At 33.8% G+C, this 19,795-nt stretch overlaps 1 protein-coding gene across 1 annotated transcript in view; it reads left to right on the top strand.

Moving 5' to 3' along the window:
* Nucleotides 1-9,756: 9,756 nt before the first annotated feature.
* LOC131929755 (uncharacterized) overlaps nt 9,757-19,795 on the top strand; it is a 48,938-nt gene continuing 38,899 nt past the window's right edge. Inside the window, exon 1 of the mRNA XM_059286103.1 lies at nt 9,757-9,764. The gene's annotated coding sequence lies outside the window, so the exon portion shown is untranslated. The remainder of the gene's footprint in view (nt 9,765-19,795) is intronic.

Genomic DNA, 19,795 nt, shown 5'->3' with positions numbered 1-19,795 from the left:
GCTTTAATACAATTGGTTTCTTTTCTAAGTGTTAAAAGTTATCTACTCACCAATCCAAAGTAAATCCTTCAGATTTTAGTTGGAGAAGAAGCGCACCGCCCCCCCCCACCCCTGAACTGACTGTGTATAATGCAAAACTGCAGCTTAAAATGAGCTTTTATTTTTTTTTCTGCCTCTTTTGGTGCCCCTTATAGTCACGCCCCCCCCCCCCCCCCACCGCTGTCTACATCTCCTCCTCTATCTATAATGTTTTACTTAAATGACTAAAAAATTATGAAATTACTAAATCTAATTAAATGAATTTATCTCCATACTTACCCATCACAGGCAATGTGCTTTTTTGATTCTTTAACCCATACTTTATCAAAATAATAATCTCCCTTAAAAGCAAAAAAAAGAACAGTAATTAAACAAATTATGTTATTGCCCTTTTTTCTCATAGGCCTTCACTAACTTATTTAAAACAATCTTTCTCATAGGCCTTCACTAAATTATTTAAAACAATCTTTCTCATAGGCCTTCACTAACTTATTTAAAACAATCTTTCTCATAGGCCTTTACTAACTTATTTAAAACAATCTTTCTCATAGGCCTTCACTAACTTATTTAAAACAATCTTTCTCATAGGCCTTCACTAACTTATTTAAAACAATCTTTCTCATAGGCCTCAACTAACTTATTTAAAACAATCTTTCTCATAGGCCTTCACTAACTTATTTAAAACAATCTTTCTCATAGGCCTTCACTAACTTATTTAACAATCTTTCAAACAATATAAATTTGACGGAAGTCAATCCCAGCTATTGGATTCAAACAATACACATTTGACTGAACAGATTAATGGCATTTCATACAATTTTAATTGAGGAAATCACTTTGAGATACAAAAGACTTTACTAATGAACAGTGTTAATGAATAACTTAAACTAATATCTCCAGTACTACTTACATATCTATATATACATATATAAATTATCTGCCCTGTAGTTAATTTATAAATTAACTCTTAAGGAAATAGAAAACTGTAGGTCTTATAAAAAACTTACCTTTGTGATAATGGTTCCACTGTAGGTCTTATAAAAAACTTACCTTTGTGATAATGGTTCCACTGTAGGTCTAATAAAAAACTTACCTTTGTGATAATGGTTCCACTGTAGGTCTAATAAAAAACTTACCTTTGTGATAATGGTTCCACTGTAGGTCTAATAAAAAACTTACCTTTGTGATAATGGTTCCCAAAATATGGTGAGTTCTTTTGTGAGCTGCCTTTGTGCAATATTCTTTAGCTAACAAGTGACTGTATATATTGCTTCTCTTATTAAAAGAAGATGTTTTAAAAATTTTCAATATTGGCATATTGGAAATATAATAAACAATTCTTTCACCATTTTTTAAATTCGTCAGTCACAACAGCTTTTCTAAAAAAAATGCAAAAAAGATTTGGTAACAAAAAAAGTATAATTCATTGAGCAATACATAGAGCCTATATTTTGAATTTTAAATTTAAGGATACTTGTGCTATGTTTTGTGAATTTTTATAAAAGCTATCACACAAACAAATCATCAATATATTATATATAAATCAACTATATATTGTTGGCCCAGTATAGGCTAGCAGTACATTTGTGACAAGCTCACATACATACATGCACTTATATATATATATATATATATATATATATATATATATATATGTATGTATGTATGTATATATATATATATATATATATATATATATATATATATATATATATATATATGTATATATATATATATATATATATATGTATGTATGTATATATATATATATATGTATGTATGTATATATATATATATATATATATATATATATATATGTATATATATATATATATATATGTATATATATATATATATATATATATATATATATATATATATATGTATATATATATATATATATATATATATATATATATATATATATATATATATATATATATATATATATATATATATATATACTAGCCGTCCCGGCCAGGCCCTGCACTGGCATCTCTGAAGAACGTATCTGTAAAGGACCATAACTTGTGTGTTTAGTAATCAGCATAAACCGGGCATTGCCCACCCTAACCACAACCAACCAAAACACACAAAAACGCAAACATAACACTAACACAAAAGAAACACAAATGAAAACACAAAAACAAACGCAAAGACAAACCCAATCACAAACACAAAGAAAACACAAATACTAATGCAAACAAAAAAGCAAACAAAAACAAATCCAAATGCAAACACAAACCCAACCACAACCACAACCAAACGAAACCAAAACACACAAAAAAAAAACGCAAACATAACACAAATACAAACACAAACAAAAACACAAAAACAAACGCAAACACAAACACAAAGAAAACACAAACGCAAAGAAAAAAGCAAACAAAAACATAAACGCAAAGAAAAAAAAAACAATAACAAACCCTAACCCAAATCCAAATCCAAACGCAAACACAACCACAAACGCAAACCCAAACTCAAACACAAAGAAAATACAAACGCAAATATAAACTCAAAGTGTCCACAGACTAGCCCGGGGCGCGAAATCGCACCATGACGATGTGTGGCGTAAACGCCTGATTCAACTTAGTAAACGACTATAGTACCCAACTTATTCATAGTCTTTTGAACTCACGCGAACGTAGGTACCATTGCGAACACGGGAAGGCCCAGGGCGCCAAATAGCACCCTGCCGGGGTGCCGGAGGATGCCCGGATTTGATTAACGTAAAGACTATAGTAACCTTTCTTATCCATAGTCTATTGCACTGTTTAAAACGAAATTATGCAGCATAGCGCTTACATGATAGCCCAGGGCGCCAAATAGAACCGTGCAGGGGCGCCGGCGGAGGCGCCTGTTTCAATTTAGTGAACAAAATTATAATACTCCAAGCTTATTCGTAAATGGAAAGAAATAAACATATAGGATTTGTAGGACCTGGCTTATTAAATGTTATTGATTTAAAAAAAAAAATATTAGTAAACATTATGTTCAGTGTATAGAATAAATAAAAGGCAGTATTAAAAATACCAACGACATTGCACTTAATCATTCCCCGCTAATTATGTAATTATTTTTTTTCCTAACACCAAAACAAAGTAATAAAAAGTAAATTCTTTCTTCCCCCGATTTAATGGGTTTTTTAAAAGGAAGTAACTGTGTTTTCCAAATCAAGGGACGTTAAGAGAACTAAAGGACAAAATGCAAATACAATTCAGACACAATTTTAGAAATTTTATAAATGTTGATACACTTTTTTTTTAAATTTTATGTAATGTTCATAATTGAAAATTATTATTTTAAGTATATAAAATGAAAATTGTTTTTAAAGACTTTCAATGTTAATTTTTTAACTCATAAATTTAGACCGTGAACGCTTTAATAATCTAACACTTGAATCCATCGACTATCGTTTTTTTTCCTTTTTTGTTATATTCCTTTGTAATCCTCGATTACAAACATTTTACAAACAAACATACAGAATTGAACTTTATATATTAGATATATATATAAGTGCTAGTATGTATGTGAACTTGTCACAAATGTATTTCTGGCTATACTGGGCCAACAAAAACAGCAGAAAGAAAACAAGATGGGAAGATAGAATGGATGGGTTTAACACGGGGGGAGGCAATAAAGATTGAGGACATAGAGGATATAAAGGAAGAAAATAAAAAGGACAGTTTGGTGTTATGAGTACATTAAATCTAATTAACTTGTATTAGTAAGTTGGAACACCAACGAAACTTGTATTTAATTTTAAGCAGGGGACTTACAATTAACTGTAATAGATTGAGTTAATTGTGAGGTCAAGGGAACTCACTCTCTGTATTAGTATTATATTTATATTGTTATCTTGAGTGATGTCCCTTACATGTTGTTATCTATAAATAGTTCTCTCTCGCCATTTCCTCTCTCTCTTTGCATCATGGCGTCTGTACATAATAAAGACTGTTAACAACCAACGCGGCTTCTCGTCAGTCATTACAATCTACCTCATTTGGCGACGAAGGATAAACATCTACTAGAAAGAGCACCTACTTACGCAAAAAAGAGGTTTGCTAGAGCTTATTAGCTAATTATTTCTAGAATTATGGCGCTGTATGGCCAAATAAAAGAATTTGATGCGAATGATGAAATCATTCAAGATTACCTAGAGAGGTTAAGCTTTTACCTAGAAGCTAACGACGTGACGATAGAAGCCAAAAAGAGAGCTGTTTTGTTAACAGTCATAGGGCCTCAACAATTCAGGCTACTAAAGGACTTATGCGCACCAGCTAGTCCAGATACCAAGAGCTTTAACGAGCTGAGCAAATTGCTAACAGACCACCATGCGCCTACCCCATCAAAGTTTCTATGTCGAGCTAGATTTGACAGTAGGACTCGTCAACCAAACGAGTCAATATCAGAATATGTTGCTGCTTTACATCATTTAAGTAGATTCTGTGAATTTGGAGAAACGCTGTCTGACAGATTATGTGAAAATTTTGTGACAGGTGTAAACAGCCCGGATATTCAAAGAAAGTTGCTGCTCGAGTCAGATCTAAAATTGGAAAAAGCAATACAACTTGCAACTTCATACCAGCAGTCATCAGATGCGGCGAAATCTCTAGGACCTTCAGAGATCCATGCAGTAAACAGCAGGTTAGTCAATAAACATCAACCCCATCAGAGCATTCCAACTTATGCTAAACAGCCTGCTCGTTCAAATCCTAGATCTAAATCTAGTAATAATTATCAAAAATGTCATCGATGCAAAGGTCCCCATGCATCTCATCGGTGCAAGTTCAAGTCTGCAACTTGTTATAAGTGCAGTAAGCAAGGTCACATTGCCAAGGCCTGCTTTGCAAAGTCTTCGTCTGTTGCTAAATCTAGCCAGTCAAGACAGTACCGCAACCAAAGGCAGCACTATGTTAACTCTCACCAAGACTACCTAACCCAACCAATGAACCACTCTACCTGTGAAAATGCTCAAACTGATTCGCAGCCGGATTTCAACCTGTTCTCTGTGAAATCAATAAGTCATGCTCCCATCAATGTACCAGTTTATATCAACGGTAAGAGCATCAGCTTCCAACTTGACACTGGAGCATCACTAACAGTCATCACAAAGAAAGATTTTGACGCTGTCACAGGAGGATCAGTGTCTCTACAGCCGTGTCACAAGTGTCTAACAACATACACTGGTGACAATGTTCCGGTAATAGGAGAGTGTATGGTTCATGTAAATTATAATGGTCAAAGTGTTAAACTTCCTCTTCTTGTGGTTGAAGGAAATGGACCGCCATTACTAGGTAGGAACTGGTTAAGTGATCTTAAGTTAAATTGGGAGAGTATTTGTTCATTGAAGAATGTAAAAGAATCTAGTCTTACTTCACTAGATAAAGTTATATCTGAAAATAAAAGTGTTTTTAGTAATCCAGGATTACTAAATGATAGAACAGTGAAGTTAAGCATTAAAGACACAAATCCAAGATACTGCAAAGCTAGAGTTCCACCTTATGCAATGAGGAATAAAATTGAAAATGAGCTAAGTAGATTGGAATCTAATGGCATCATAAAGAAGGTAGACTATTCCGATTGGGCAATGCCCATTGTGCCAGTGTTAAAGAAGGATGGTTCTGTAAGAATTTGTGGAGATTATAAAACTACACTGAATAAGCAAATAGAGCTAAATAGGTACCCTATACCTAACATTGAGGAAATCTCTTTGAATTTGGCAGGAGGAGACAAATTCACTGAATTAGACTTTAGTCATGCTTACACTCAACTAGAACTGCATCCAGATTCAAAAGTCTATACGACAATAAACACACATAAAGGACTCTACCAATATGAAAGACTATGTTTTGGCATATCATCTAGCCCTGGAATTTTCCAAGCTGTCATGGACAGTATTTTTAAGGATATTCCAAATGTTTGTGTGTACTTTGACAATGAGTACATAACTGGTAAGAATGATACTGAACATCTTAAAACACTTGATAAAGTATTGAAAATTGTTGGTGAAAAAGGTTTAAAGATAAACAAAGATAAATGTCAATTCATGCTGACAGAAATTAGTTTTCTTGGTTATATATTAAGCAAGCAAGGCATCAGACCTCAACCTGAGAAAACAAAAGCCATTAAAGAAGCACCCAAACCTGAAAATACCCAACAACTAAGAGCTTTTTTGGGCTTGATAAATTACTATGCAAAGTTCATAGGGAATCTGTCTGGTAAACTATCACCACTGTACAAGCTGCTACAGAAAAATGCAACTTGGCACTGGGGTAAACAACAAGATACTGCTTTTAATACAGCAAAAGAGGCTTTGTCTGCTGACACCTTACTAACTCACTATGACCCAGGGAAAAGACTTATATTAACATGTGATGCTTCACCAGATGGTGTAGGAGCAGTCTTGTCCCACATGGATGAGAAGGGTGACAGACCCATTGCTTTTGCCAGTAGATCTTTGAACCAGGCTGAGAAAAATTATTCTCAGTTAGATAGGGAAGGCTTAGGCATCATTTTTGGTGTTAAGAAATTTCATAAGTTTCTGTTTGGTAGGAAGTTCACCATCTTTACAGATCATAAACCATTGCTAGGTTTATTTGGAGAAAACAAAACCCTACCTGAGCATGCCTCTCCAAGAATTCAAAGATGGGCTATCACATTAACTGCATACAATTATGAATTGAAATACAAACCTGGATCTGAGAATAGTGCAGATAGTCTTAGTAGATTACCTTAAAAAAACCAAAGCCTTAGCTATGTACCAGAAGATGTATTTGTTCTCTTCACTATCATGGATAACTCCAATATAAATGTGAATGATATTAAAAGAGAAACACAAAAAGATGAGTGCTTAATAAAAGTATATGAGTACTGTAAGAATGGTTGGCCTGAAGAGTCTGTGAATGATGACTTAAGGCCATATTAAATAAGAAATAAAAACCTTTGTGAAGATAATATAAAAGATGGAGAAGATACAGTCCATTATCAGTCAGAGTTGCCTAAACAAAGTATTTGTAACTTAATAAATGATTATGGTGATATGGCAATTTCAAATGTTTTAAAGAGAATACATTAGTAAGAAGGAATGTGATCATCAAACAACTTTGCTAACACCATTAGCACTTACAGAAACTAAAAGGGTAACATCAAAAGAAAAGAAAAAAGATTTTTGCCATTTAATACACCCACTTCAAATACTGGATCACAGTTGCAAAGTGATATGGTCCAGGATATTACTTTTAAACAGTATTTTTGGTTACAAAAAAAGGCACTATCAGATTACCTGAGAAAATTGATCAATCAAAGAAATCTATGTCAGTCAAGGATCTGAATAACAGCATAATACTTTCAGATGCCAATTCAAAAATAGTTCCATTAAATCATGACAAACATTCATTGAAAGAGAATTTGGTGTTAATGAGAATGTGTATCTAAGAAATTATGGGAGAAAGGAAAAATGGATACCAGGTCAAATTGTTCAATGTACAGGACCTGTGTCTTATAAAGTTAAAAATAACTTGTGCGGATAATAAGTGTGAATCTGTCAATCCCACCAAATCTGAACAGTTCACACCAACTCAGTTTGTTCCACAACCAAGTTCTGTTGATATGAGTGAACCAAGTTGTCTGGAGTCAGAAAATGTAAATTCTGGAGTTAATGATTTAAATCCTAGACCTCCTGAGATAGAGAATCCAGATGGTCAGAATCTTGAGTCACCAAATCAAAAGCCTTTGAGAAGGTCAAGCAGGACAATCAAAGTCCCAAATAAGTTAGACCTATGATTCTAAAGGTCAAAAGGACTTTGACATTATTGTTTTGTATTTTGATTATGTTGTAGCATATTGTGCATTGTTTGTAAGGATGTAATCTACCATAGTGTTCATGTTACAATATAATTGGTGATTTTAGGATACTATCAATTGTTCTATTGAGAGATGTGTTATTGTGTTCTAAGGGTAAAGGGATGTAATAGATTGAGTTAATTGTGAGGTCAAGGGAACTCACTCTCTGTATTAGTATTATATTTATATTGTTATCTTGAGTGATGTCCCTTACATGTTGTTATCTATAAATAGTTCTCTCTCGCCATTTCCTCTCTCTTTGCATCATGGCGTCTGTACATAATAAAGGCTGTTAACAACCAACGCGGCTTCTCGTCAGTCATTACAATCCACCTCATTAACCACGTTAGAAAAATTCATATAAGTAATTCTTAAGTCTCAAGCATATCTAACATACGTAATATAATAATTTAAAATGAGCATTGCTAAATTTAAAATAGTAAAAAGACACAGATAATACCATGTCACTTTCCTAATATTTATGCTGGCTTATGGAATTTTAAGTTAACAATTATAATTTACAGCATGTACAGCATGTCTTACATGAAAATAAAATGCATTTAAAATTTAATATTTAAGGTTTCTTGTCAATCCTCAACCTGACAAATTTTCTAACGACATACCATCCATGATCCAAGAATAATATATCTAAAATAGATAGACCAATTGTTAACTTACTACAAATACAATGCAGCAACTTCTTAAAGCTTGTTGAACCCCACTACATCACACTTGTGTACATTTTTGCAATTGATTGATTGAAAAACGTGATTATGTGATAGCTTAGCTATCCTACTCACACAGCCCTAAGTCTCTGGTCACCATGTAATTGTACTGGATTGTTTGAAGGTTGTAGGAAAAAAAGTCACAGGAAAAAAAAAACAGGAAAAAAACACAGAAAAAAGTCACAGGAAAAAAGTCACAGGAAAAAAAAACAGAAAAAAGTCACAGGAAAAAAGTCAAAAATGTATATTTGCATGGAATTTGTTGATACTGATATGAATTATGCAAATCAACTTACAATTGATTAAATGTAATGTAAACATGTTAGAAATATATGCGTGGGTTGTATACATATTTATAACACAAATAAAAGATTTTTAGTATAAAGTTTGTAGGATTTAATGGTAATTCTGTTTTACATATAATATTTAATAGAATTTAATATAATGTTCGAACCTTCTAGGTTTCAAAAGTGTTAGTTAAATACTAACTTTAAATCAGCGTGATATTGCATAAAGACGTAGTTAATGTGACTAGCTGCCCTTAACTCAATGCAACAATAGATCAACCACCTTTACTGCCCACATTCATCACGCTCTTTACATAACAAAGCCTAGGATCAAAAGAGAAATCCGACAAGGTACAAAGGCTGTAATTGACGGAAAATATAAACAAAACACAATATGGATGGACAAAGCCGGCTGAGGAGATGCCGACCAAGATTAGGCCTACGGAAAAAACATATGCAAACACAAAGATGAGCCTAAACTTATTTTATAATACTTTTCAAAAGTGTATTTAAATATGTAACAAAAGCTGAGGTTGTTATGTTCATTCTCTTACTATATTTTAACATATTATTGTTATAAACCATAATGCTTTTAAAATTTATAAATATGCTACCGAAGAAATTACCACGCACATTAATAAACACCCAAATTTTACAATTATCAACAATTAAATCAAAATATTTCTTAGAATAATATTGTGACGTTTTTTTTCTGTGCCTTTTGTTCTGGTAAAATTTTTCCATTGTGACTTTTTTTTGTGACTTTTTTCCGTTCACCGTTTTGAAAACTCAATTGATTTAGATCTAGATCTCTATCTATCTTGTGACAAAAATGGCTTTGTTTTCCAAAGCCATTTGTTCGAAAAGAGTAGATATCTATATCTTATATGAAAAACATTTTGTCTGTTCCTCTCCTTGCTTGTCTTTGACAGGATTAAAAATTAATTAAAAATATTTATCCGTTCCGTTTCTGGCTTGTCTTTAGATTTAATTTCCATCTAGGATCTAGAGACACTTTAGCTAGGGCAATCTAAAATCTAGATTCTAAAACGATCTCAATCGTTTTAGTTTAGAGTTTAGCATAGACAATCGGCCTGCACTAGAATCTAGATCTGCTATTACATCTAGATTCTATTAAATCTAGATTAGTATTTACTCTACTACTATATTTTTTACTTTCTCGTACATACGAAGTATAGAGAAAGTCTTGTAATCGTGCAAAAAAAATCTCGACGTTTTACACCTCACTGATACGGAAAAACATAATTTTGCAATCTTGTCCATGCCGTATGTCTGTGTGTCTGTCTGTCTGTGTGTAAACACGATAACTTGAGTACCGTTACAGCTAGGTTGATGAAATTTCATACATAAGTATTTTATCAAAATCGTAGATCCTGATCAACTTTTGAGCGATTTCCGATAACCGGAAGTGGTACTTTTTCTACTTTGAATTTTTCAAAAGCCTATAACTTGAGTAAATGAAATTTCACATGTAAGTAAAAGATCTAATTCTCTACCATCTGTCAAATTTTGAGTAATTTCCGTTAAACGGAAGTACTAATTTACGCTATTTCCGATTTCTCAAAAAACGCATGTAAATTTATAAAATACTATGAGATTCTATTCTATTTTTAAAAGTTAAAGTAATTAAAAATCATGTCTATATTCCAAGTTATAAAAGAATATTCAAGAAAGTTTAGGGGAGATCACTCCCGGTTTATTTAAGTATATTTTTGAATATTTTACAAATGTAACAGGTAGGTTAATCAATTTATTAGGTTATCTACTGTTTTAGGTGTGTAAAATCGGCAGAGGCTAGTAATGTGTGAAAAAGTTGCCTCATTGTTAAGGCTTTAATAAATTAATTTTCAAAAAATTTCAAAACGGTGAACGGAAAAAAGTATTATGTGGTATATTTATGTAAAAATATTATAGATGAATTATTATTAATAAATCAAAATCAATGGCTAAATATACCAATATAGAATATAGGGTAAAATCTTAGTTTAGCGTCGTAAATTCGGCCAAAACTAGTAATGTAGGAGAGAGTGCAATAATGAATATGTCATTAAATATGAGTATATTTTCGTATATTTTGATAAAATATTATAAATAATTGAATAATAGATCACCATTTATGGTTAAATCAATTTAAATATCCTGAAATTAATTTTTATCAACCCTGTTCGAGATAGTAAATTTGCTATTAAAAACAGCAGCCATCTTAAGAAAATGTTATTTAGAGTAGCTTCCCTTTCATTTCTATTCGTATGAAAATGTATTTAAATATGATTGTCTTGTTGTATAGTCCGTATAACAAAGCATTTTTTTTTTTAAATTCTGCTCTTTAAAAACTGAATCTCCTAACAAATAATTTTATTAATTCTAGAAGCATTGTGAGATGCAACTTGTATCCATGTTTTAAATCACGTTTTTTTTTACTAATGTTTATTTGATCTTACTATTACTATATAGTTTGAGTTTTTTCTTATTGTTTGAATGTTCACTATTTTCATTTCAGGTTTTTCTTTTCATCAATTAGTGATTCTATCGTAACTTATGACATTCTTTTTACTTCTCTTTACCTTAATTAAACCCCAACCTCCGTCATATTTTTGTTGTCAATGTCACAACAAGTCATAAGGGGTCATCCATAAATGACGTCACACTCGTAGGGGGAGGGGGGGGGGGGTCCGTAATTTTGTGACTGTGTGATGAGGGGGAGGGGGGGTGGTTCAGATGTTGCGACGTCACATTTTTGCATTATAAAAAAGCAATGTTAGAAAACGAATTTTAGACGTTATTTCGCGTTTTAGATAACTGTTTATAAATTGTAATAGTTTAGACAAGATTTTGGAAAAATATCGATGTTTTGAAAAAATTCAACTGCACATTTGAGGGGCGGGGGGGGGGGGGGGTTGTAGGTTGAGGTGTGACGTCATTTTAGGGGGGGGGGGAGCTGGCTTTTTGTGACGACGTGTGACGGAGAAATGGGGGAGGAGGGAAAAATCGTCAAAAAAATCGTGACGTCATTTATGGATGACCCCAATGTAAAAAATTACGCTTCGCTCTGCCTTATCTAAGATCTCTAGCCTTAATTTTGACAACAATAAATGTTTGTCATCATTTATATATACAGAGAGACAAAATGTATTATCCACCAGCTTCCCTCGTAAAACATCACCTAAAATAATCAGCCACTCCACCCCTTAAGTGCGTGTTGTCATTATGGTCGATCGCAAGTCTCCACCCGCCAGACACATTTTGGTTATCCTTTGTTGTCAAAATGTCAATATCAAGTACCCAAGTGAGTGGTATGGGGTTGTCCATAAATGATATCACATATGATTTGCTACGGGAGTGAGTGAAGATTTGTGACGTCAACTCAGGCGGCTCCGCAATTTATGATGTGTCGGTCTCACGAAAGGAGGTGAACGGGGAAAAATACCTAGGTGGTTGATGGAGAACCTCTATAATGCTTTGTTCAATCAAAATAACGATAAATAAGCATTAGTATACGTATACCTTGCTTAAAACGAATCATCACAAATGTTGCAAGCCTGCTGTTTTGGCAAAACATTTGGCAAAACGGCCTTAACTTAACACATTATCCCCGTCAAAAAGGCTTGCCACCAAATGCCTGCCGACGAATAAGCCGCGTCTAATGCGGGGCGTTAGGAATACGGCCATTAGCATGGGCCGCGTTAGAGCACCAGTAGGCTATCGCGCTTTGTAAGATGACGTAAATACTTAAATTCAATTTCGCTAAACTGCGCGAAAATTTAGTAATGTTCCATCGTTTGAGGAAATTTATTTTCTTGGACTTAAATTGAAATATCATGTTGACTGTCTGGCTCTTAATTTCCGAATATCACTTTTAATGTATCAAGATTCAGAACTATAATTTACTTTAATATAAGTGTCATCTTATCGTTTATTGTGCTTTTTATAAAGCGCAGAGCAGCTTCAAAATCGGACGGCCATCCTGTTTTCACCAAGCTTCTTTTGGAGCTTAATATGGGTAGTCTAGTTCTATACGGTGAGAGCTTAATAGGCAGCAAGCTTGCAGGAATAACTACGTACGTTTAAATGGACGAGTGATAGGTGTGTTAGGGGCTGTTTAATGAACACCAACTTATGTAATCAAATTAAACGTCGCATAATCGTCAAAGAGGCAGTGCTTGTTGTTTTTTTTTAAATATAAAATTAGCCTAACGGTCGGCGGTACCGGTACATGACGTCACGTGCGAGCGCTAACTCGGTGACGATGTACTAAGTGGGGGAATGAAAAAGGTGGGGTTCAAGAAATGCGACTCAGCAAGCTTTTTACATTTCTTGACCCTTCTTAATAGTTCTATCGTCCCCACTGAGAAAATGGATCACCAATGAATGACGCGTCATACTTCTACAGCTGGTCTTTCTCCCACAATCATCCCCTGTTTTCACGAGAGAAAAAACCTGACCCGTCTCCAAAATCACATCGCTGAGTTCTACTCAACCTCTCCCCACCACAAATCACAATTTCTATCTGAAACAATATGTTCATATTTTGTTCTGTAATCATGCACGCTGTCATTACTATCTTAAGAGCGACGTCATTTATGAGCGATCTAATATTGATTTGATTACTGCAAATAAAGTGTTCAAAAGTTCGACCTCCCAACAATTGTTGTGGTCTTGGATGCACACTATTAAGTCTGAAAAGGTCTATTAGTCATTCATGTCAACTATATTGAAAAAAATAAAAGTAAAATTACTATACAGGGGGTCATCCATAAATTACGTCACGCTTTTTTGACGATTTTTACCTCCCCCCCCCCTCCCCTCCGTCACACGTCGTCACCAAAAGCCAGACCCCCCCCCCCCTAAAATGACGTCACACCTCAGCCTACAACCTCCCTCAAAATTGCAGTTGAATTTTTTTAAAAACAGCTATATTTTTCCAAAATCTTGTCTGAACTCTGTCAAAATAGAGTATTTTAATCAATTGTTACTACAATGTATTAAAACAGTTTTCTAAAACGCAAAATAAGGTCTAAAATTCGTTTTCTAACATTGCTTTTTTATAATGCAAAAGTGTGACGTCGCACCATCTGAACCCCTCCCCCTCACCACACACCGTCACAAAATTACGGACCCCACTCCCCCTACGAGTGTGACGTCATTTATGGACGACCCCCAGGCATATATTAAAACAATACAAAACAAGCATATTAAACCACAAAATCAACACAAAAGACATGCGAATAGACAATTTTTCAAGGGAAACTAGTCTATTATTGTTTTTGAAACATGGCCGCTGCTTGTGTTTACTCATTGTTGTCTCGAACGGGGTAGTTTGAAGTTTATTCCAGGATATTTATGACTGGTTTGGTCTTAGATTGTGATTTGTTATTCAATTATCTGTTATATTATGTAAAATATGACATAAATATGGCCAAATGAAAGAAATATTCATTAGTTACCTTCATCGCACATTACTAGCTACGTTGGAATTTACGACGCTAAACTAAGATTTTACCGAATATAGACTCTAGAGATCTAGGCCAGAAATTATAATCAGGCGTGTTTGCTAGCAAGATTTGCTTCCCCTGAATCTTCCACTATAGTCTAATTTTACAACAAATAAAATCTTAAACAAGATGGCTGCTACTAAAGTAAATGAGCATGGTTGCATCTGATACAAAAATTAAAATTGCTAGTCTTCATTTATCACTGAAAAGTTTTTATGCAATTGTTTAAAAACGGGTAGATCTGGAGATTAGTCAGATCTGGCCTAAAAATTAAACTTTTAAACATTTTTGTAAATTTCAAAAAATAAATCCTAAAAAATTAAAAGTTATGGAGTCACCTGTTTTTCACATTACTAGTCTCGGACGATTTTATGTAGGCCTACCTAAAAAGACGATAGATTACTAGATCGAGAGCAGTAATATTATAAACCTTAGACTTAGAGTTTAGTCTCAGTTTAGCGTCGTAAATTAGGCCAAAAATGTTATTTAGAGTAGCTTCCCTTTCATTTCTATACGTATGAAAATGTATTTAAATATGATTGTCTTGTTGTATAGCCCGTATTACAAAGTATTTTTTTTTTTAATTCTGCCCTTTAAAAACTTAATTTCCTAACAAACAACTTTATTAATTCTAGAAGCATTGTGAGATGCAACTTGTATCCATGTATTAAATCACGTTATTTTTTACTAATGTTTATTTCATCTTAATATTACTATATATAGTTTGAGTTTTTTCTTATTGTTTGAATGTTCACTATTTTCATTTCAGGTTTTTCTTTTCATCAATTAGTAATTCTATCGTAACTTATGACATTTTTTTTACTTCTCTTTACCTTAATTAAACCCCAACCTCCGTCATATTTTTGTTGTCAATGTCACAACAAGTCATAATGTAAAAAATTACGCTTCACTCTGCCTTATCTAAGATCTCTAACCATAATTTTGACAACATTAAATGTTTGTCATCATGTATACATAAATACAGAGAGACAAAATGTATTATCCACTAGCTTCCCTCGTAAAACATCATCTAAAACAATGAGCCAGTACACCCCTTAAATGCGTGTTGTCATTATGGTCGATCTTAAGTCTCCACCTGCCAGACACATTTTGGTTATCCTTTGTTGTCAAATTGTCAATATCAAGTACCCAAGTGAGTGATATGGGGTTGTCCATAAATGATGTCACATATGATTTGCTACGGGAGTGAGTGAAGATTTGTGACGTCAACTCAGGCGGCTCCGCAAATTATGACGTGTCTGTATCATGAAAGGAGGTGAACGGGGAAAAATACCTAGGTGGTTGATGGAGAACCTCTATAATGCTTTGTTCAATCAAAATAACGATAAATAGGTCCTAGGACCTTTGACCACAGGTGTTTTCTCAGCAGAGGGTCTTTGATCACAGGTGGTCTATCAACTGGTGTTTGATCACAAGCGCTGTGTCCGGCTTTGATCATAGGTGTTTTGTCCACATAGGGTCTTTGATCTTTGTAAAATGCTGTCCATATATGGTAAGGATTTATTTTAAAAGTTGCTAAATTATATTTTAAATTTCGACATGATGTAATAATATCGTCAAACAGATGTACTGACATATTTGCGTCTTATAGCACATCTGTCATTTAGTTAACCATTTTATGTATTACATCTTTGACTATATTGTTGGCAAGTTTTGTATCATTTTTTATCCTTTATATATGCTATGTATTTTCAAGTATTTCTATATTATTTATTTGTGAAACTTGTTATATGTTGCATTATTTGTGATCCATTTATATTTAAAATAAATCTATGAGGCCTAGCACCAGCCTTTATGTGGAGACTAAAATATAGTTCTTGGCTTTTTTAAATACATGTTAATTTCTACTAACGTACTCTCAGAAAACATGTATAAAATCGTGTTAATTGTATCACACCTATGATCAAAGCCGGACACAGTGCTTGTGATCAAACACCCGTTGAGAGACCACCTGTGATCAAAGACCCTCTGCTGAGAAAACACATTTGGTCAAACCCCCTATGATCAAGCCACCTATGGTCAAAGCACCGCCATGGTCAAAGGCCCGCTGTGGTCAAACTCCCTATGGTCAAAGCCCCTATGGTCAAAGCTCCGCTGTGGTCAAACCCCCTATGGTCAAACCCCCTATGGTCAAAGCACCTGTGGTCAAAGGTCCGCGCACCGATAAATAAGCATTAATATACGTATACCTTGCTCAAAACGAATCATCACAAATGTTGCAAGCCTGTTAGTTTAACACATTTGGCAAAACGGCCTCAACACATTATCCCCGTCAAAAAGGCTTGCCACCAAATGCCTGCCGACGAATAAGCCGCGTCTAATGCGGGGCTTTAGGAATTCGGCCATGGGCCGCGTTAGAGCACCAGTAGGCTATCGCGCTTTGTAAGATGACGTAAATACTTAAATTCAATTTCGCTAAACTGCGCGCAAATTTAGTAATGTTCCATCGTTTGAGGAAATTTATTTTCTTGGACTTAAATTGAAATATCATGTTGACTGTCTGGCTCTTAATTTCCGAATATATGTATCAAGATTCAGAACTATAATTTACTTTAATATAAGTGTCATCTTATCATTTATTGTGCCTTTTATAAAGCGCAGAGCAGCTTTAAAATCGGACGGCCATCCTGTTTTCACCAAGCTTCTTTTGGAGCTTAATATGCACGCTGTCATTACTATCTTAAGAGCGGCGTCATTTATGAGCGATCTAATATTGATTTGATTACTGCAAATAAAGTGTTCAAAAGTTCAACCTCCCAACAATTGTTGTGGTCTTGGATGCACACTATTAAGTCTGAAAAGGTCTATTAGTCATTCATGTCAACTATATCAACTATATGTCAACTATATTGAAAATAAATAAAAATAACTATACAGGCATATATTAAAACAATACAAAACTATCATATTAAACTACAAAATCAACACAAAAGACATGCGAATAGACAATTTTTCAAGGGAAACTACTCTATTATTGTTTTTGAAACATGGCCGCTGCTTGTATTTACTCATTGTTGTCTCGAACGGGGTAGTTTAAAGTTTATTCCAGGATATTTATGACTGGTTTGGTCTTGGATTGTGATTTGTTATTCAATTATCTGTTACATTATGTAAAATATGACATAAATATGGCCAAATGAAAAAAATATTCATTAGTTACCTCCACCGCACATTACTAGCAGCTTCGTTCGAATTTAGTTGAATTTACGACTCTAGGCGGCTAAACTAAGGTTTTACGGACACTGTAAAACCTTAGGCCTGGCCTTAGCTATCGTTTCAGGTACGTAAAATCTCCCGCGGCTAGTAATGTACAAAAAAGTTGCCTCATTGTCAAGGCTTTAGGTAATAGTTTAATAGACGTATATACTATATAGTATATTCACTTGAGATAGGCCTATAGACTATATTTGTGTCAAATATTATACATTATTTAATATTTATAGATAATCTAAATGAATAATATTTAATAATAAACCTATATAAAAAATATATATCAATGCCTAAATAATACTAAATATATCAATATATACTAATATAGGCAAGAAATTAATATGAAATTATCTTTAAACAGCAGTGTTTGCGAGCAGGATTCGCTAGGCCTATATAAAGCTGCCATCTGTATGTATTAGTAAGAGTGGCTTCCCCTGAATCTTGCGCTATAAATAAGTTTACAATATAAAAAAAATAAACAAGATGGCTGCTATAGTAATAGTAATGGAGGCGAGCGAGTTGACGAGATTCCGTCCCCAATGTTGTTGACATGGAATAAAAACGTGCTTTTTAAGATTTAGACCGTAAAAAAAAATAAAAAATAAAAACTTAAGCCTAAAATTAATTTAGAAATTTTATATTTTTACAATAAATGCTATAAAAGTTGCAAATCCAGAGAACTTGAAAATAATTTGTTGAGTTTAAGGCTACATTTCTATTTATTTTCATCAAGCCTAAGTTATAACCGGATGTTTCACTTTCGTAAGACAAATATTGATTGGCTGTACAGTAACTTAGTGATCGATAACTATTTGTTTACAAAACTTTGCAGATCAAGTTTTTAAATAACAATGCAAATTAAAAACCCCATGACCTAGTTTTCTATTTTTAGCTTACAATGTGTACAATAAAATCAATGACGGCCTATCCAATAGCAGGATGCCATTGTTTATGTCGCCATTACACGTGAAAACCAAATTGTGTTTCCTTTTTTTTAAATTTTTATTTAGTTACCGAAAATATTATAAACATCAAATACATCCAATCTTTAGTAAAGTCCGAAAAAAACCAGATAGACAGGATTTTATAACCATATTAATTGTAACTACGCTGTGCATGATTTTTAAACTAATTTATACACCTCTCAAATACCTTTGAGAGTTTTCTCGCTCGTGTCCATTGAGCATCATCATGGTTGCATCTGTTTCTGTTGGAAACATCGCTAGTCTTCATTTATTACTGAAAAGTTTTAATTCAATTGTTTAAAAACAGGTACATAAATGAAACAAGGAAACATTTTTTTGTATTTTTCTAAACATAAATCCGACATATTGGCTACCGACAAATGAATTGTATAATGACGTATACGTATAACCACTATTGGCATTTATAAAAGTGACAATTTTGTCCTACCCTAACTTCTTTTAAATGCCTGAATGAAATTGTTTTTCATGAACCAACATCAATTCACAAACAAATCGAGCCCTTAACAGCTAAATTCCACCGATTCTAAAATTTTGAAATTTTTTATTTACAACAGAAGTGTAAATGTATGATATACATGATGTTTACATGATAACAGCATTTTGTTTTGATTACCTACAAGCATACTGCAGGTAGGAATGTACCGCGTGGACCCTTCTCCCCCACACACTGAGTTGGAACAGCCTATAACCGACTCATTTATGGAAGTCATAGATAGATGACCCTTAAATTAAAACATACTATTTCTTATAATAGATAAACTATTATAAAAATAAGGCCTGTCAAACAAGAGATGCATACTCTATAGAATATCGATGAAAGGGACCCAATGGCAATGAGACCATTTTGCCGAGAGACTTAGTCTCTACGGAAACCGTATTGTCAGTGGTCCTTTTGTCGGGAGCTAAATTGACAGGAACCTATTTGTTGTGAGCCAAAATGACGGGAGTCTATTTGTCGGTAGTCGTAATGACGGGGGGCTATTTTGTGGAGAAACTAAATGCCAGCAGCCTAATTGTTGGGATTCGTTATGACGGGGTCTATTTTGTCAAGAAACTAAATAATGGTAGCCTAAATGACAGGAGACTATTTGTTGTGAGCCATATTGACTGGAGCCCTTTTGTCGGGAGCCTATTTGTCAGGAGCCTATGTGACGGGGTCCATATGTTGG

The sequence above is a fragment of the Physella acuta genome, unplaced genomic scaffold (genome assembly GCF_028476545.2).
Source record: "Physella acuta isolate Inbredline_101_S28 unplaced genomic scaffold, ASM2847654v3 ptg001670l, whole genome shotgun sequence".
Taxonomy (NCBI): domain Eukaryota; kingdom Metazoa; phylum Mollusca; class Gastropoda; family Physidae; genus Physella; species Physella acuta.
This window is presented reverse-complemented; position numbering and strand designations above follow the sequence as displayed.